The 20,516-nt window shown below is 42.7% G+C and overlaps 1 long non-coding RNA gene and 1 other non-coding gene across 2 annotated transcripts; both read right to left on the minus strand.

Annotated features, from left to right (window-relative positions):
- Positions 1-15,353: 15,353 nt before the first annotated feature.
- LOC111093978 lies at positions 15,354-19,862 on the minus strand. Its single transcript, XR_005384170.1, has 4 exons — positions 19,758-19,862; positions 17,976-18,194; positions 15,486-15,561; positions 15,354-15,405 (listed from the first exon to the last, which is right to left on the minus strand). It is a non-coding gene; the product is annotated as an uncharacterized LOC111093978 (long non-coding RNA).
- Positions 18,963-19,069, minus strand: LOC119867756. The gene has a single exon (XR_005384466.1). It is a non-coding gene; the product is annotated as a U6 spliceosomal RNA (small nuclear RNA).
- Positions 19,863-20,516: the final 654 nt, after the last annotated feature.

The raw sequence follows: 20,516 nt of genomic DNA on the forward strand, positions 1-20,516 counted from the left end.
CTCAAGGATCCGACTTGGGGGTGGGGGGTGGGGGGGTGGCGGGGGGGGCCCCGCGGCGGGCGGCGGGCGGCTCGGAGCAGCGCGAGCGCACGGCGCGGCGGACGGCCCGGCCGGCGCCCTTAACCCTTGGCTGCGCGCGGCCCGGGGAGGCGGCCCCGGGAGGCGGCGCGCGGCCGGCGACCGGCTGGCGAGCGGGGGGCGGGGGGGGCGCCTCCGGCCGGAGGGACGCTTCTTCCAGGTTTGGGAAAGGGGCGGGGAGCTGAAGCGATGAGGTAATTTCAGCGGTGACCGGTCGGTCCTCGCGCGCCTCCCCGGGTCCCTGCACCTAGTTGGAGGGGGACGGGGCGAGGACGGCGGGGTGCAGCTCGCGGCGGCCTGCAGGGCGCTCCGGGGGGTGTCGGGCTCCGGCCCGCAGGCGGAGGGGAGGGGGCGCGAGGGTGATCCCGACGTGCCCTGGGTCCGGGGCGCGCCGAGAATCGTCTAAGGGGGCAGACTCGGATCGCCGCGCGGCGGCTTCAGCCCCTGAACCGGGCCCGCGGGGCTGCGGGGATTGCCTCTGCGTGCGACTCGGGAAAGTTTGCAGGGTCCCCGCGCCCGCATGGGCACCGTCACCTTTCCCGCCTGCCGGAGCGGGTGCCCCCTCCTCCCACCCCCACCCCCCCACCCCCCACCCCCCACCCCGTTTCGCTTTCTGCAGGTCTGGAAATCCGCTCGGTAGCGCCCAGCCCCAGCCTCGGAAGACGACCCGCGCGCTGCTCTCGCGGCTCATTCGGATCATTAATTTAATCGGAAATGAGGTAACCGGTGCAGGAGACACAGAAAGCAAACCGAACGTCAAATGGCAGTTCTCGGGGATCCACGCTGGGGAACTTCCTCCGCGCTCGGCCCCCCGGCGCGGGTCCCCGCGGCCCACCGCCCCGCCCCCTCCGCGCGTGCCGCCGCCAGGTGTTAGCTGGGTGGCGAGGAGCCTGCTGTCGAGGGGTGCACCTTGCCAACAGGTGTGGCACCTGGAGGAAGCGCAGTGACATCCGTGCTGGAGGGAGCTCAGCGCGGCGGGCGGGCGTGCTTGCTGCAGATGATTCTGGAAGACCAGTAGGTGTCGGGGCAGCGTTTGACCTGTTTCAGGTGCTTCGAGCCCGAGTGTCTGGAAACATGATCTCTGCCCATAAGTTTCTCTCTGGAAGCCACCACTCCTGACTGTAAGCTGTATGGGGAGAAACCTTTGGCTGAGTTTACTTATGACCTAACGGTTAGTCACCAACCGAAGCAGGATACAGAATCACCAAGAGAAATGTGTCAGCTTCTAAACAACTGGATTGTAGAGCCGACGTGCTACAGAAATTAAAATAAGCGTGCTCACAGCTAGGAAGGTGTAGAGCCCCGGAAATAATTTTTTTCCTCACGTTTTGAAATGCCATGCACATGCATACATGGCTATTTAAATCAAACTACTACTGTTCACTCTTACTCGTTCCTACAACTTTTTTCTTTCTTTCTTTCTTTCTTTCTTTCTTTCTTTCTTTCTTTCTTTCTTTCTTTCTTTCTTTCTTTCTTTCTTTCTGTCTTTTTTTTTTTTTTCATTTAAAACGCAATGATTGTTACGGTTTAAATCCCAGGTTGCTCCAAAGTGACATTGTTGGTCTCATTACAGCCTCTAGTGGACAGTTAGAATCAGTTTCCTGAAAAGGCTCTTCCTGGTGTTTTGTTGTTGACAGGCATTATCAAGGTGAAGGCTGATGTCTCAGAGCAGAACCCGGTACTGGCTCCTCCCCCTGCTCGCCAGGGTCCTCTCCCCAGGAAGGATCAGAGGCAGGCCTTTGGGCACCCAGAAGGCCTACGCTTTGCGCTACAGGCATTATTATTATCATCACTGGCCTGCGAATGTTAAACAGAGAGCCTCTGCTATTCATTTCAGTTTCAGACAGCCTTCACGAAAACTAACTTCATCTAAAATATTTTTGCAAGGGAGAATATTGGTGGCCATGGTTTTGGCTTAACTGCAATGTTTTTACTCTGCAGACTGCCCAATCCACCTCCACTCTATTTTTAGAGATTTTACATTGAGAGAATTTCCAGCCAAAAACAGCTAATATTTTAATTATTACAATGACACAGGCAGTTAAGTTATTTTAACAACCTTAACCAAATTAAAACACATAATTCAGATTAGAGTGAGTCGATTAATTTAAATGTTCCCTTAAGGAAGCTAAATATGTATATTACCCAAACAGTAAAAAACAATTAATAAGAAATGTGTCATTTACTTTCTTAGCCATTAGGATTAAAGCCATAAAGCGCCATTAAAGTCTGTAACTATTCCTTCCTGCAAGGTCTCACGTAAACAGTATTCTCGTGATACAGTTTCATTGCCTTTAGTACTGAGATGTTTTATTTTCAGATGGCAAATATTAAATGTACAAATAACTGACACCTGATCCTTTAAAAACAGGGCTTTCTCATGCAGATCAAAACTCAGTGAAAGGGCAGGGCTTTCGAAGAAGCCAGTAGGTAAATATGTAGTACTACCAGTCCTATTCATAAATCTGATATTGTATTCATATGAGCATAAGGCAAACTTTAAAATGAAAGGAAATTGAGAAATAAGGCCTGCCTAGCCTTACTCCTAGTCTGTGTTCTGCGTTGCTCAAACGCCACGGAAAATCATTTTTATCCTTTATATCTACCTCATTGTTTTGATAGTATCTAGTTTTGAGGGCTTAAAGTTGGCTATCAAGTATATATTATATCATATCATTATGTATTACATCTTGCTTCAAAAAGCCTTATCTCCAGAGCAGCAGCAGCAGCAGCAGCAGCTGGGAGCTTTTTAGAAATTCAGAATGAGAGTTCCACTCCACACCTAGTGAATCACAATCTGCCTTTTAACCAGCACCCCTGGTGATTCCTGAGCACGCTGTAGTATGAAGAATGCAGTCCATACTACAGCGCTCTGCCTAGGTGAATTCGCCCACAGATGCAGAGCTTAATTTTTCTATGTATTCCCTTTTTATGCCCTCTCCCTTTAATTAATTTGTACTTTTTAATGAAACATGATTACATTTTATGCTTTGGTCAAATAGTACGGTCTTTCAGAAGAGCCCTGATTTCATGTACAAATCTGCATCTTCTTTGCCAAGTGGACACTCAGAGGAATGTCCTGGGGTCTTGAACGTGAAGGTTTTCTTCACGGCAGCAGAGGGAGCACAAGAGTGCTTAATAAAACAAGCGTACAAGCCCTCCAAATGGTAAGGGATTTTAAATTGTAGTCTGTGTTTTCACTGGAAGTAGCCTCTTACATAGTTCAAGACAAAACAAAGCAAAAACAAGCAGACACAAACAGCTTACCAGGTTATAAGAACTAAATAATTGAACAGATTGGAAGTTAAGTAAAATACAGATATACTTATTCAGAGTTTTAGACTTCATTTATTTTTAAAGTGGACTTCAAAAGTCATACTTGGAAACGATATTTTCTCCAGTCGAAAATAAAGAAAACAACATTTCACAATAGATGCAAATCAAACCATCGTGCTGTATGCCTTAAACTTACACAGTGATGTATGCCAATTACTTTTCAGTAAAACTGGGGGAAAAAAAAGAACTCAAGATGGAATAAGGTCATTCTAAGAGTATCTCCTGTTTATCTTCAAAACATTGGGGTCAGTCAACCCTACACTGCATCAGATAAATCAGGTTGATTTGGAGTCAAATATGTTGGAGAAAGAATGTATACTTTTTACCAGGTTTTACTTTCACAGTAATGGGGGGGGGGGGATGGCTTAACCTTAACATTTGCAGTGGTGAGCATTTACATTTCAATTATATCTACATAGCATTTCACACTTTTCAGAGCCTTCTGTATAGCATCTTCAAACACTCCCAAGAGATGGGGAAGGCAATGGAGAGCCAAGCCTCAAAAAAGTTTTGCAACCGGCTGTGCTTTCATAGCATTGGGTCATTTAATTGCTATAATAATCCACTGAGATACTCAAAAATAAGGGATGGCATAGACATTAAAGATACAGTTGCGTGTTGCTTACAGTTTCAAAGATTTTCCCAAGGTACTAGATAGTGATTATTTACTAAGTGAATACTTAAATAAGAGACTTATGAATAGAGACTATGTCTTAATTCTCAAGCTGCTTTTTTATGTGTTTATCATTCATTTGCCAGGAGTTGAGTATTGTACATCTACAATAACTAGGCCCTGAGAATATAGGTGAGTAAGAAATCTCTATCTGCAGGGAATTCCCGCCAGAACAAATCTTATCTTTTTAAACCGTCCACGTTTACCATGATGGAACATAAAGACTCACAGTCGAGTGATCCAGCACCTCTCCAAATCATTATACTCATCAGACACAGGACCATGAGAATCCAGTACTAGAATCATTGAAAAAAAAAAAAAAAAAAGAAAATTTGGCAGGTAGGAGGGCAATTGTAGAAATCGCTGGCAAAATTTGACTTACAAGCCAATACTGATATTTCACATTTGCAAAACAAACAAAATGTAAAGAAGTGCATTTTATCTGAATGCCTTTCCTATCAAAAGAATCACGAGTAAGTTTAAGTGGTAAACACTTATTTATTTTTTTCCTTTTTAAAAATTGTTAAAAAAAGATTTCCTCCTACGTTATAGAAAGACTTGCCAAGTTTCTGCCTGGAGTCATTTGTTATGGCTATGTAATAAATCCTGGAAAGCTCGAATTTTTAATGGAAACACTGACAGACCTTTAACCATGCTATTATAGGAAGGGTGTTATCCTACATGTGTCATTTTAAAATCTGAGCAAATCAGAGCGTAGTGGCAAAACAAAGAGACCTTCCTTAGCTTGCACTCCCAAAGAAAGCTGGGGAGGCCAGAAAAGTAAAATAAAATACAAAACAAAAGGGCAGATTGCTCACATAATAGACTCTGAGGTCAGCTCACCACACCCAAACTAAAGTCACTGGGCTCTATGCATAGCAGAGACTCTTAAAAATCCTGAATCATCTTTTTTGACCCTCCACCAAACTGTAACAAGACTGGCTTTTGGGGCAATGCAAATGACATCACCAATAGTCAGGAGTGAAATTAAAGTCACTGTAGTCTACCAACAGTTTAGGATTTAACAGTACACATGTTGGGCAATTTTAAATAAGATTCTGTCTACAATTAGGAATCAAAACGAGTGCTCTAGGAGAGATCGGCACTGTCCAATGAGGCTATTCAGCACTTGAACTGTGGTTAGTTCAAGCTGAGATATGTTGTGAATCTAAAATATACCTTGGGTTTTAAAAACTTAGTACGTCCATGTACATACATAACTACACATACTTATCTCTCAATACTTTCATATTGATTAAATGTTGAAATGAAAATATTCCCCACAGATTACGTAAAATGTATTATTGCTCACATTAATTTAACGTGCTTCTTTTCACTTCTTAATGTGGTTACTATAAAATTTTAAATTACGCATGCGGAAGGGCTGTGGGTTGTATTTCCAATGGACAACACTGGTAGAGATAACGGGGCTGGAGAGATACAGAAATCAGTTCTAACAACCCGCAATTGGAGATGAGGATCCTGGCATGGCTCTCTGTAGGAGTGTAGTAGATAACTTAATTATTTTCTACCTTCCAGAGGTTTCTCCTTTGCACTCTATAATATAACCCGGACCTTATCCCTGGTTAAAACGACCCCTGAGAGTGAGCCGAAATCTCACCAGTGGAACTTAGTATGGGCCTGCAAAGCAAAAATTTCTTAGGCTCATCTGTAACTAGGTCTTTTTTGAGAGATTCTCAGGTACTTTGCCACCCTGGGAAGCTGTTAGAAAACTTACACTCTGTTTTAGAAAGTACAAGCATTCTAGAGTTACAGCTGGTTTTGCTGCTTGCGGCTAAATGGTTTGGAGTTGATACCTTCTAGTGACAGACGAGCATTGATAATGAAAATTATATAATCCCACTTAACTAGAAAACAAATCAAGGCCATCAAAAGGAAATCTATGTTTTACAAAACACTTTCTAATATATGCAGTACAATGGGGTGTGTCAAAAGGAAATGAGATGACTTTCAGCCATTATGATTTATTCTGCAAGCAAAACCTAGATAAATTTCCATCAGTATAACTGTGACCAAGACTGAATGTAGTGCAGTGACCTATGAAGTATCAGAATTTAGCGTCTTCATCATCTAAAGAACATAGCTCTTGTAACATGAGAAGAAAACAAACATTTTGAGGTTCAGAATGAGTTGAACTTTGCTAGCTATTGGCTGGGAGCGTTTGGAAATCTATTAAAGGCATTTCATTAGCAACTTGGCATTTTGTTTCCTCAAAAGAAATACATTTTCCAAGTTAAAATCAAAGCCCAGAGCCACCACTGTTTGAACTTAACGGTAGTGGCAATTAACGGGTTGTACATGTTAAGCTTATGGTGCCTTCAAAATAAGATCAGAGGCAGCAGCAGGCTAAGAAAATAAACATCAGATCATGGGAGTTCTTTGTTATTCCAGCACCATGACATTAAGATACATAGCTATAAGCTCTCTCACTTACTTTATTTCTCTTGAGCCAATATCGGCCAGGAGAAGCTGACCCAAATGAGAAGGGGTGGGGGGTGGTTAAGAAAATTAGTTGATGAGGAATTTACCAAGTTTACCCCCCAAAAGTCAGGGTTAGAGAAAAATGCATTGGCAAACTTTGCTTTTTTGACCTAAATAACTGGGGTTCACGGAGGACACTGGCCAAGTGGAGTGGGGGTTTCAGGGAGGGCTGTCTGTGATCTGCAGAAAGCATCCATTGCTGCCAGGGCCCTTGCGAGTTTCACTGCTGGCAGACTTGGGGGAGGTCTCAAGACTGGCGCCTGAACATGCAGATTTGCTTGGTGTCTGTGGCACAGACACGGGGACAAAAGCTACTGCCACAGATGCTTTCTGACAGAGCAGAATAATAGCACTAAGACTTAAACTGTAAATTACAAACAATCCCTTTTTAAGTACAAAACGAATGCACAGAATGGAAGACCCTGTCAGCCAGAGTGCGAGTAAATCAAGTAGAAGAAGACAAATTGTTCACTCCTGGCACTACAGCCAGATTTTTATTCCGCTAACCGTACTGTCACCAGAGAGCTTGTTTCCTTTGTCAGATCTAAAGAGAAATTAATACGTTGTGATTCTCATAAATATGCCCAGGCTTCTGAAGCATCCTCCCAAAGCCAATCACGTTGTGTGTGATCTTGTTTCCCAGCCCCATCCCCTCCCCCTGGTTTAAAAGTTGTAGCTTAAACACCAAGAGTAAGAACATGTGACCCCGTCACTCCCCGAGCGAGCTTTGCTCTGCAGTCAATTTCATAATTACATCGCTCCGCCTCTCGGCTCAGCACTTCCTTCCCCCTCACTGGCCTCTCTCCCCCACCCCCAGCAGTGAATCATCGTGCATTTAGAGAGACTTCGATGACCCAGTGTGAACTTTACTGGCATCCTGTACGGTCTTATGCCAAAAAGGGGGAGTCGTTCTATGAACGAATCCTGGCCAGATCCTGATGCAGATGTCAGAGGCAACAAGCTCGGGTGCTTATCTGGAGAGATCCGTGAGGAGTTAATTTTCCTAGATCGTGGTGGTGATTCAGAATTGCCTATCTCAGTTCACCATCAGGTTTTTCAGAACCCAGCTCAGTCCTTTATGCAGAAAGGAATATATCAGAGGAAAAATGCTGGCGGAGCTCCTTATGCAATCAGGGCAGAGGAATTTATACCACATTCAGCCCTTTGATTTCTCCAGATCTGGCTGAGGGTGGGGTTTCCATATTTGTGCTTTGGCAAGTGTGTCCAGCAATTAACTCCTCCCTCTATAGGCTTCTAGTGTTCTTCCAGGTTATCGGGTGTTCATTTGTGCATTTATTAAAACCAGAAACACTTCCCCCTTCGTTTTTTAAAACTGTTTCTGAGTAATGCAGATGGAGCAGACAATATCAGCCTTGCCTTTAAAGGCTTTTCACCCTGCTTAGGGAGGTAGTTTAATGACTGAAATTACCATTGCGCTTCTGCATGTGCTTCTCTGCCCGTATGGGAAGCCCTGGCTCCTCCCGGCACCCCTTCCTTGCATGGCGCCTCATCTTCATACTCTGAGATCTTGCTCAAGCATCAACACTTCTGTGAAGTCTTTCCTGATTATCACAAGAGTCTGTGCTCTGCCCAATGTGTGAGTCAGAGAAGTGCTATTTTCTTATTCTTTTTATTTATACAATATTTTTTTAAAGCTCTGACAGAAAAAAAAAAATCAGGGCCATAAGCACAGATGGAAAGAGTATCCTAAGTGAGAGCGTCTCTTATCGGAACACTTCCTGTTACTCCCCGAACCATCTGACCTCTGCTGATGATTTCAGCATGCAACTGCTTCCCTTTTGTTCATTATTCTACTATGTGACCTGCCCCAAGGGTCATTTCTTCATGTGAGTTCCCATTGCCCTCTGTCGTAGATTGAATGGTGTCCCCACAAAAGATGTGCTGAAGTCCTAACCCCAATAACTGCGAGTTGGGGACTTTATTTGCAAATAGGGTCATTGCAGATGTAACTAGTTAAAATGAGATCTTCCTGGGTTAGGGTGGTCTCTAGATCCAATATGATTGCTGTCCTCTTAAGAAGAAGAGGAGGGACACAGAGACCCAGAGTAGAGATAGAGAAGAAGGCCAAGCCAAGACAGAGGCAGAGATTGGATATCATACTACCATAAGCCAAGGAACGGCATGAATTGCCAGTGACCACAGGAAGCTAGAAGAGGCGAGAAAGGAATCTTCCTGAGAGCCCAGGGGGAACACGGCCCTGCTGACACCTTGAGTTTAGACATCTAGCTTCTAGAACCGTAAAAGAATAAATTTCTCTTGTTTCAAGCCACCCAGTTTGTGGTCATTTTTACAACAGCCCCGAGAAACTGATATGCCCCCTTTATAGATCCGTGATCCCAGGTCTGTTGCATTATTCTTTTTTGCTCTTTATTTACCTATATGGTCTTATCTCTTTCCTCTATAGATACACCGAAGTAATCAGTTCAGGATGTGTGGTTGGTCTTTTATTTATGACAGTACCAATACACGAAAGGTCCAATGGAATAGGAAAGTTGTCAAGAGAGTTCCAGAACCACCTCCCCATTATCCCAGAGAAGGCTGGCTTTTGGCACCAGGTGCATAGGGAGGCCTCAGAGGTCTGAGGTACTCCCTGCTGGGCCTCAGCTCAAAAGTCCTCAGCTCCCTCTGCCAGACTCCAGAATGTACCAGCAGCATCCCTCTTCAGAAGTGGTATTTCAGTGTGGAATAGGGTGAAGAAAAAGGCTAAAAAGCCAAGTTAATTGTTTGGCATTAAGTAAATACAACCAAAGCACTGCTGCTTGTTGTTTTTTTTCTTTTTTTAACTGTTCATTTGAGTGTTATAAAAGTGCTTATGCAAACCTCAGTCTTTGTGATTTACACTCAACCCAGAATCCCGAGGTATCTATTCTCAGACTCACCATGGGCTGTATACTACAGTTCTTGCATATAAACCTCAGTAAGTGGTTAACTCCATTGTTCTAACTGTTCGGGTCAAAAACTATCTTGAGTCAACTGTTTGGGTCAAAAAGTATCTTGACTCCTCTCTTTCTTATATTGCCCACATCCAATCTGCCCCCCAAATCCAACTGGCTCTACCTTCAAAATATATCCAAAATCTAACCACTTTCCACCACCTGGACTGCTATCATTGAAACTAAAGCACTACCACCCTTCATTAGGATGATTATACCAGTCTCCTAAATTGTCCTTCTGCTTCTACCATTACCACCCTGCACCACAGCTGACTGTCTGCATCAGGTGATGCCACGACTCTGCTCAGAAACATCCAATGGCTCTACTCCCCTTGGAGTCAAAGTCCTCTCGTGGCCCACAAAGCCCCCACGCAATCAGGACGCCCTCAATCTTTCAGATGCCATATTCTATCACTCTCTCTCTTTGCTCCCAGGGCTCCTGCCTCACTGTCGTCTTTGCTGGTCCTCAAACAAGCCAGGCACTCTCTTGCCTCAGGGCCTTTCTGCTTGCTGGTCCCTCTGCTTGGAATGCTTTTCCTTGAAAACCCACAGTTCACGCCTTCGCCTTCTTCAGTCTTTTTTTTTTTTAAAAGACACAACCTCTCCAAGAATCCTAATGTGACCCCCACCCCCCATTTAAAATTATACCCTCTGACTTTCCTGATCCACCTTGCCATGCTCTATTATTCCATAAATGCATTACCTTAAAACATTCTGTGTCGGGGCACCTGGGTGGCTCAATGGTTGAGCCTCTGCCTTCAGCTCAGGTTGTGATCTCAGGGTCCTGGATCGAGTCCTGCATCAGGTTCCCCGCAGGGAGCCTGCTTCTCCCCCTGCCTATGTCTCTGCCTCTCTGTGTGTGTCTCTCATGAACAAATAAATAAGATCTTTAAGAAAAGAAAAACAAAACATTATGTCATTTCCTTTTTGTTTGTTTGTTTGTTTATTGTCAGGAGGGCAGGGATTTTTGTCTGCCTTTTTCACTGATAAACCCCAAGTGCCTAGAACAGTCCTTGGCACATAATAGATACCCATTAAAGATGTACTGACCGATAAATGAATTAGTGAATCAATATTTTTCAAGACCTACTATGTACAAAGCCTTATAAGGCCCAACACAAAAATGATCTCATGAGAAGCTAATCCAAATCAAATCATCTTGTCCGACACATGGTAATATTCTATTTACTTGATCTTGCGCTTAACTACATCTGGTATAACCAATAAAGCTGAGTCAGAATGAGCTGAATTTCCCAATCAGGCTCAGATTCATGAAGAACTTTTAAAACACAAAATTCAGAAGCAGGGTGCCTGGGTGGCTCAGTGGTTGAGGTCTGCCTTTGACTCGGGTCGTGATCCTAGGATCCTGAGATCGAGTCCTGTATCAGGGTCCCCGCAGGGAGCCTGCTTCTCCCTCTGCTTGTGTCTCTGCCTCTCTCTGTGTGTGTCTCTCTCTCATGAATAAATAAATAAAATCTTTTTTAAAGATTCAAAAACATTATTGAAGAGAACGTATGAGCCTGACAGCAGGTTTTGATAAAAATAGTATCATAGCTACAGTTTCTAATAATCATAATCAAAGCTACCATTTATCTAGCACTTATTCTATGCCAGGCAACATGATAAGAATTTTGTAAATTTTGTCTCCTCTAATCCCACAAAAATACACTGAGGTAAAGATCATGATCCCCTTTCTTAGGTGATTAAGCTGAGGCTTGGAGTTTAAAGGTCCTACCCAGTATCCCAGGTCACCCAGGACTGATTTCCAGGTGAAGTTATCCACCCTGCAGCCTGAGAATGTTTAACAAATCATTACCTGAGTGAAATAGGTCAGTCAGAGTCATAACACCACATAGCAATATTTTGGCTAAGGCAACACTTTTAATACCAACCTCTATTTATTAGATTTTTCTTTGGAGCAAACGTGTGTATCTCAGAAATTCAAGCTAGTGAGTTTTGTTGAGAACTGAGCATTCCTACATCAACCAAATGGCTTCAAGTCAACCTAATTAATTGACAAAGCTCTACTTTTTCTCAACTAGCAAAGCTGTACTCCAGCTTATGAGTTTTATGTATACTATCACATGGTTGCAAATGGCTTTCACTTGAAGTCCAGGCTCACATCCCTCAGACCCTTTCCTATTAGAAATTTTGGCTCCCATCTGGCATGTCCCATCATGATAAGGATTAAGTAGACTGTAAAGGGCTAATATGAATTTCCAAGCTTCGTTTAAAGACTTAACTTCCTTTCACTTAGCCTGTGCTTGACTTCTCTTGTTTCCCCCTGGAGCTTCCTAGAGTACTCTGCCCAAAGTTCAAGTGTAGGATCTGAAAGTAACCTGGCCATAAAAAATGTGCAAGATGCTACAACCTCTTCACAGACTCATTCCACGTTATATGTGAAGGAAATGATCCGAGAACCTGAAATCATCCCAGAGTGAGCACTCTGGGGGAATTTGAAAGAGGGGGAGAAGGAAAAAAAAAAAAAAAAAGCCCTGCGTTTCCAATGATGTGAAGAGAGAACTCTGCTCTCTGAGCATGGAAGGAAGTAAGAAGACCCAATTTGTGGCTGCAGTAGAGAAAAAGAAAAAAGCCCCGCAAGGAAACTACCAACAGATGGTAAATACATTTTTAATTCTTCTGTCATACTGTGTGGACTTGTGCACATTTGTCCTGCTGTGTTAGGCTCCCGAAATAGCTAGCCATGGAATTGCAGAACAGTTCTGTTGCAATCTGAGATTTAGGAAACCATGCTGGCTGACAAAACAGGAAGGGCTCCTAGTAGGATGGAGTGGATTTGCTCCCCATTTGCAGCTCCTCATGGCGGCATCCGCTCTCATTCGGAGTGCGGGAAAATTCTCTCCCATGTTAGGTCTCACGGATGATGCTGTAAAACTTACTATTTCAAATTGTCCTCCGAGCTCTAGTTACAATTATTAAATGTTGGCGCTACCCCGATGATAGCTCTCCAAGGCTAGAAGGAGTGAGACGCTTGGATCTACAGATCCTCAGTCCTCCAGGGAGCGACCCAAACATATATGTCAGCCCAGAGTTCCACACCTAGCCTTAATTTTCACTTCAATATTATTGCAATATTATTGTGTTCCCATAGAACATCATGGGGATTCCAATGCCCAGAAAAGGACCAGTTATGATAATGGATTGCTCTAAAAGGAACCTACAGAGATGAGATGCACATGCAATTGACCGTGCATCTGAGAAGTGACCCCAGACGGGTACCAGCAATGAGTTGGGTTTCCAATCCCAACACTTGTCTCTCAGTGTGTCTCCAAGAGCGAAAAAGTTTTCGCTCAACTGGCTGTGTGAACCCAACTGGCTGTGGAATAATGAGGAGAAACTGGTCTATTACTTAATCATAGTCTAGAAATATAACTTATACAATACCATATTATTAGAACTGGAAGGATACTTACAGAATCTAGTTCAATTTTTTCATTTTATAGACAGGAATCTGGGCCAAAGAATTGCAGGAAATTGGCAAAGATTATACAACTAGTTGGTGGCAAATTCAGTACTGGAACCTGAGATATCTATTTCTCAGTTCAATCCTTGTTCTACTTGAGCACCCACAGAAGGTGGACATTTCTGTGACAAGCAAAATCCAATTCTAAAAAAGGCCTTTCTCATGGTAATCCTCACTCTCGGGTTTTTAAAAAGCAAGAAGATGGGATCTCTGGTCTACGAATGTTTGGGAAACTAGTTGATATTCTTTCTAGGTAAAGTTTCAAGCTGAAATATATTTGTTAATTTCTGTCCTAAACCCCTGTGGATTGTGTCGAGATTATATAGCTATCACACGATTTGGCACAGCTGGGATCCTCTTTTTATGAAATAGCAGGGAAGATTGGTAGATAGGGATTAAAAAGCATTGGCAAAAGAGAACAATAACTTTCTACCCAGTGTCTTCCTGGTCTAAGAGTTTCTCCTAGCCTCCTTTGGAGAAAGGGGTGGAAGGAAGGTGGGGGAGGGGAGAGGGTAGGAGAGGGGATTTTTTTTATCTCCTCAGTGAAAGAAAGGATAAAAAGCACTTTAGCACTGTTCAATTTAATGAAATCTTGATTTCACATAGTTTAAATTTCTACAAAATTAACTGTATCCTTATTAAAAATGACTTATACGTTCATAGGTATTTTTTCCAATGGGTACATAAGCAATTCATTAATAAAAATGATTCTTAATCAGCTACTTAAGAAATGTTATCCTTTCCTTTTTTTTTTTTTTAAGAAAGTTAATCAGTAAACTCTTCAATAGCTAGGTTAGCAATGAGGTCTCCTAAATTTTGCAATTCTATTCAGTATTTTTGACATGTTGCTTCGCACATGATTTCAGCTATGTTTTACTCTTGCGGTGGGAAAAATTGTTTACTTTGTTGTGTTTTAACATGGCATTCTTTGCTTTGAGAATCAATTTGATCATTTTGAGCATTCATGCTGAATTTACCTGGCTAGGTTCATGGTCTACCAACAGATTTTGGGGGTGCAGGAGCAGACTTATCTTGAGTGAATTATGTTGAGGAGAACAGTGATGAAGGCACATTTTAAGTGGTTTCATTCCTGTGATCTAAATTTGATTATCTAGCTAATATCACTAGGGAGATTTTAAGCTTTAATAATTATATCTCAAGGCCTAAAGAAAAAATGAAGAAGAAAAATTATGTTTACTACTCATTCCCACACAGTAATTCACAGAGTTACCATCAGAGAGCTTATTTGGCTGCTTTAAAAAAATAGATTGATATCAAGATTCTGTTTTAAGAGTTCAAGCTCAGCTGACACTTTGTTCTTAAAAAAAAAAAGAAGAAGAAAGAAAAGAAAAAGAAAAAGAAAAAAGAAAAAGAAAAAGAAAAAGAATCCTGGAAGCTAGATTTAAGCAATTGTTTTTCTAGAAGGGTTTAGCATTGCTTATTTGAAAGAGTAAAAAGATAAATAAATAAGTAAGTAAGTAAATAAATAAATAATATATATATATATATTGATTTTACCTTTCCTTTTGGAGGACCGGTTTAGGGTTTTTTCCCCCCTAGAAAGTTTTGAGGCTACAATTCATGCTAAAAGTGCCGTGTTCCATTATGTACCAACACAGCTTTGAAGTTGTCCCTGCTTCTAGGTCAAGGGCTCTCTCCCTGTGGCCACATGCCAGTTTCATCCTTGGATTCTCATGATCCTCGGAAATAAATCAACTTTCCAGTAAAATCCTGTGACAGCTCTATTTTACATAAAAGTGTGCAGCCTGGGGATGTGATACTGTTTTGAATTTTAGGTGGACTAGAAGGGAGAGAAAACATCCATTCTCATGAAAAGATGATTCTAAGAGAAGTCATTACTGCAGAAGCCAGAGGGCAGCTCACAAGTATCCCACTCATTCTCCCTATAATTTTTCTAACCCCAAAGCTTATTATTTGTGTGAAAACAACAAAAATACAAATGACCAAAAATGCTCTAATGCAAGTATGGCTCTGGTCAGTAATGTATTCCATGAGTTGAAAACGTGTTGAGCAGTTCAGCAACTTTAGTCAGTATCTCTTTCTTCTGGCAAGAAAAGGAGAAGAAATGAGCAAGTTACTATTACACATCCCAACATGGATGAATCTCACATTAACAGAAAATAAAAACGAGGCTAGACACAAAATAATGTATACTGGATTGTTCCATTTGTATAACGTTCAAAAACACACAAAACTCATCTGTTGGGATCCCTGGGTGGCGCAGCGGTTTAGCGCCTGCCTTTGGCCCAGGGCATGATCCTGGAGACCCGGGATCGAATCCCACGTCGGGCTTCCGGTGCATGGAGCCTGCTTCTCCCTCTGCCTGTGTCTCTGCCTCTCTCTCTCTCCCTGTGTGCCTATCATAAATAAAATAAAAATTAGATCTTTAAAAAAAAAAAACTCATCTGTTGTGTTGGAACTAAGCATGATGGTTTACCTTTGATGAGAAGGAGTGTGATCAGAAGGAGGCCTGAAGATGGCTTCGAGGGTGCTAGAAAGGTCTCTCCCTTGACCTGGGTGGTAGATAGAGGTATGTTCACTTTGTGACAATTCATTAGGCCACATAGTTGTGATCCTGTGTGCTTTTTCTCCAAGTGATTTACTTCTATTTAAGATTTTAAAAATAATATTCCCATTGGGAAAGATAATGTTAAGAAATATTAGAATAGCACTTTGCCTAATTAAACCATTTCATCTAATTAAAGGTATATAGATATGTATTACAGAGGAAAAATAGAAAATTCAGATAAGCTGAAGGAAAAAATTACATAAAAAACTCCAGGGTAGGGCAACAGGAACTCTCATACACTGCTACAGGGAACATTAGTTGCTATGGTTGTTCTTGGATAACTGGCATTATCTACAAAAGTTAAGGATATGCATATCCAGTGACCCAGATTTCTACCCTTAGGTATACACCCAATAGTAATATGTGCATGTGAACTCCAGAAGAATAGCAACTCTCTATTCATGACAGCTCCAAACTGGAAACAAGCCAAACTGTCCATTGACAGTAGAGTGGACAAAGAAAATGTGTATATCCAACCTTAGAATATCAAACAGCATTGAAAATTGATGAACCATAGTACCCTCAGCAACAGGGATGAAACTGAGAAATCTAATGTTGATAGAAGCCACAGGAAAGAAAAAATGTGTGCTTTCATTTACTCAAAGTTCAAAAAAACAGTAAAAGATATAGTAATATAACTTTATAGCATTTATAGTGTTTAGTGACATAGACTTAGGCAGTAAAATTAAAGACAAAAAGGATTATCATAAATGTAAGGGCAACAGTGACCTCTTGGCGAGAGGGTGGGTTGAGATCGGAAAGAGATGGGTAGAGGGTTTCCAAGTCATGGTTTGTTTGGTTTTGGTTGATTTTTTAAAAAGATTTTGTTCATTTATGAGAGGGGGAGAGAGAGAGAGCAGGAGCAGAGGTGGAGAGTCAAAGGGAGGGGAAGAAGCAGACGCTACACCGGGCCCATGCAGTGGGCTGATGCCAGGCTCGATTCCAGGACCCCAAGATTGTGACCTGAGCAGAAGTCAGGCACTTAACAGACTGAGCCACCCAGACACCCTGGCCATGTTCTACTTCTTAACTTGGATAGCAGTTATGTGAGTGTTCACTTTACAAGAGTTTATTAAATGAAACTTTTATATATCGTGCATTTTCCCAAACATGTGTTGTATTTCACAATAAAAAATATATAAAAGTCACATGAAGCCCAATTACTCAGAAATAGTTAATAATTTAATACCTTGATATGTGTTCCTGCCAAAATTCCTTTAACGCGATATATATGGTTTTTCCCCCCATTGCTTTGCAGGCTTTAATTTTTTTTTTTTCTTTAATGATACGACCTTCCAGAAGAATTCTTCTTCGGGGTTTTTGTTTTGGGGTTTTTTGTTTTGCTTTGGGTATTTTTGCCATTTCCATTTAATTTTAACTAAAAGTAAATATCATACAAGCTTTCCGCCCCTCTGGAAGCCTAAAGCCATGGAGTGGCTTTCAGGAAATTAGGTTGCTTTAGCCTAAGCTACATTGATTCATAAACCAATCTGCAGGATTTTGCTCTAGCTCATGGGAGACTTTTCCTTCTCTGTTAATAATGCTGCTGCTTCAAAAGAGAAAAGCCTCTTTCCACCTCTTCAGAGTGCTATCTTTTCAAAAGGAAAGTCCAGGCAGTGAGGGGGGAAGGCCAGCAAGGGAGTGGTCATGCAGCTTGAAGCAGAGGAGGGGGTCATCCTAAAACTCATCACAAAACCACATGATGCTGAGCCCACACTGATCCAGGGCTAGGCAACATTAGGAAGGAGATTTTCAAAATGATCTAGGGTATTCTTTTTAACCCCAAAGTAGTCCCATTATTTTTTTTCTTGCCCCTGGGGGCAGTTCAATTGTCCTACCCTGTTTCTGGGACATGCTTTTCTTCCCCTGTGCCCCATCTTCAGGCCTCCTCCCCAGCTCCTCACCCTTCTCATCATGTTAACTATTCCACCACTAAAGAGCCATCTGGGACCATCAGAACCCTGGCAGGGGCCCCAGAAGAGCTCATGGCCCCCCAGACTTCACCACCTCACGGCTGGCATTCATCACCGTTTTGAAATTGCTTCTTTTCTTGTTTGCAAATTCTGTGTTTATCTATAAGCTTCATGCACGCATGCAAGGACAATGTCGCTTTCACCATCATGACTCTGGGCCCTACTGCCTATTAGCCCTCAATCAATACATGACCCTCATCGAATACATGGACAATGGTGTGTGATGAGATGGGACATGGGAGAGAGGCAGTGCTTGCTATAAATGAGGGTTTCCCAGCTAACTCCCTTTACCTGTTGAGCACAAAGGACTCCTGTGGTGCCATCATACTGACAAGAGCAAGCACAAAGTTCTAAAATCTGTAACTGCTCATTTTCAAATACTTACCAGTAATGGCAATTTGCATTTGCATGGTGTTCAATTGTTCATGAAGCACTTTCACAGATGACCTTGTACAATTCCAACAGCCATTCCTCCCGGGTGAGCTGGGGAGCTACTGATATCACCATTTTGCAGGTGGAAACTAAACTTAGAGATCTTGGGTAACCAGTCCTACAGCATAGCATTAGTTTTCAGCGTAAGCCAGGAGCTAGCGACCTGTTACTGCTGTAAGGGGAATGACATTCAGGGTATACTATGTACAGATACATGGTCAGAGAATAGGATATGAAATAAATATGTGAGACCATTCTGATTTTTTTAAAAAAATCTTAGTAGCTATTTCCCTTTTTTCAAAGCGTTTGGTGGCTTTTTTGGCTCATTTTTCATCACAAAACTAGTACATATTTGGTGTAAAAAATCAAAAGAGCAGGTCTGGGTGGCTCAGTTGGTTAAGCATCTGCCTTCTATTCAGGTTATGATCCCAAGGTCCTGGGATCAAACCCTACGTTGAGCTCCCTGCTCAGCAGGGAGCCTGCTTCTCCTTCTCTCTGCCTCCTCCTTGTGCTTGTGCTCTCTTGCTATCTCTCTGTCAAATGAATAAATAAAATCTTAAAAAACTAAAAAGAGCCCAAATACAATCAAATCACTTAGGATCACGTTAAATAGAGCTAGCTACTATTACACCATCTTAATAATTGACTGCATATGAAGTCTTAAGCTGTTGTGGAGTGAAAACTCCCCTCTCACACCCAATTCCCCCCCCCCACCCCCACTATATTCTTTGCCTGCAAAATTTTCTTAGCTATTCTTGGCCATTTGCTTTCTTAAAGTTTTTGATTTAGGTTTTGCTAAAACTCTTCTGAGGTTTCTATTAGATTTGGGTTGTTTTTATAGGTGAATTTGGGTAGAATTAACATTTTTCCTACATTGCTCTCTTTCTTTCATAAGCACGGTATAATTCTCCTTAATTTGTGTCCATTTTGATGACTTTTTAAAAAGATGGCACTCTTCAGGAATTTGTGTGTCAACTTTATGCAGGGCCCATGATAATCTTCTCTATATTGTTCTGATTTTAGTGTATGGGCTGTCAAAGTGAGCACTCAGAAGATATTTCTTCACCATTGGAGGACATTGGGGGGGAAGAGGTCACATGTTCTTTACGCTCTATAGGAAACAGTAACTGAAAAAGACATGAATCTGGATTAATTGTGTCTATCACATAAAAGCATATAGTTGTGTGCTAACAATGGGAAAACTCTTTTTGGCTTTTGTTATCTTGGCCCTTTCATTATCTGAACAAAAGCTCTTCTTCTGTCAGTGGTCTTGACAGAGGAAATGCAGTAGGACAAACGGGTTGGGAGGATGGGCAGGAGGAAAGGGAAGGAAAGGAGAAGATGGTCAGACTTGACAGTGAGGAGGGGTGAGGAGGTAGGATGTGTTGCTGGGGCAGAAGAAGCAGGTGGAGGGGCACCTAGATGGCTCGGTGGTTGAGCATCTGCCTTTGGCTCAGGTCAGGATCCCAGGGTCCTGGGATCCAGACCTGCATCGGGATCCCTGCTCAGCAGGGGGTCTGCTTTTCCCTCTGCCTCTCCCCTTGCTCATGCTCTCTCTCAAATAAACAAATAAAATCTTAAGGAAAAAAAAAAAAAGGAGAAGCAGGGTGACAGCAGTGGCAGGTAGAGAAGGGAATAACAGCGAGTTTGGATTCTCTCGAGTTTTGCTACTCCAGCACACCAGCAGCACCACTTGGGATCTTGTCAGAAATTCAGACTATTGGCCCAGTCATACCTATTCAATCAGAATCTGCATTTTAACAATATCCCAGGTAATTCTTACACACATGAAAGTTCTAGAAGCTCTTAGTACCCCCCCAACCAGTTAGAGCCAGTCCTGATCAGTGTCATCAGCTTGAGACCTATTAATAGATGGAACGGGTTTGGTTGCCTAGAGACCTGGAAATCTGGTTCCTGGTATAGACTCAGAGTCTCAGGGTTCTTTTATCACTACGGCCAGAGCCTTGTGACCTCAGTCGGCCTCAGTTTCTCTGCTATGCATTTTAGTTCTCTGCAGCGGCTGGAGCCTTGCCCTGGACCCCTGCTTCTTCTGCTCAGGTCCTGATGCTCTGCCAAACTCTGGCTCTCCCCCTTCCCTTCAGAAGCAGGATGTGATTTCCTACTCTCTTTTCAGTTTCTGGCAGGGGGCCTGCTGTGACTGGACCAATCACCTGGAACTGTGCCTGATTTTGAATATTGTCACCTGGACTTCTTCCAGAACTGTGTTCTGCTGGCAGAGAGGACTCACTCTGATATTCAAATAGCCTGGCCCAATCTGACTAGTCATGCCCTTTGACCGCCGTGCACTGGCCTGCCTGGCTGCCTCCTGGGAATGGGCCAGCTTCTGAGGACAGGCTCTGGCCCCTGTTCCCCACTAGATCTTGGCTACTTCCTCCTTCCCATGGTCTGTGCTGATGTGGTCACAGAATGTCATGCACCCAGTTGTCTCCTCCAATAGAGGAGGCAGCCAACAGAGACCAAGAGAAGCAGGCTT

This window comes from Canis lupus, chromosome 35 (genome assembly GCF_011100685.1).
Source record: "Canis lupus familiaris isolate Mischka breed German Shepherd chromosome 35, alternate assembly UU_Cfam_GSD_1.0, whole genome shotgun sequence".
Classification (NCBI taxonomy): domain Eukaryota; kingdom Metazoa; phylum Chordata; class Mammalia; order Carnivora; family Canidae; genus Canis; species Canis lupus.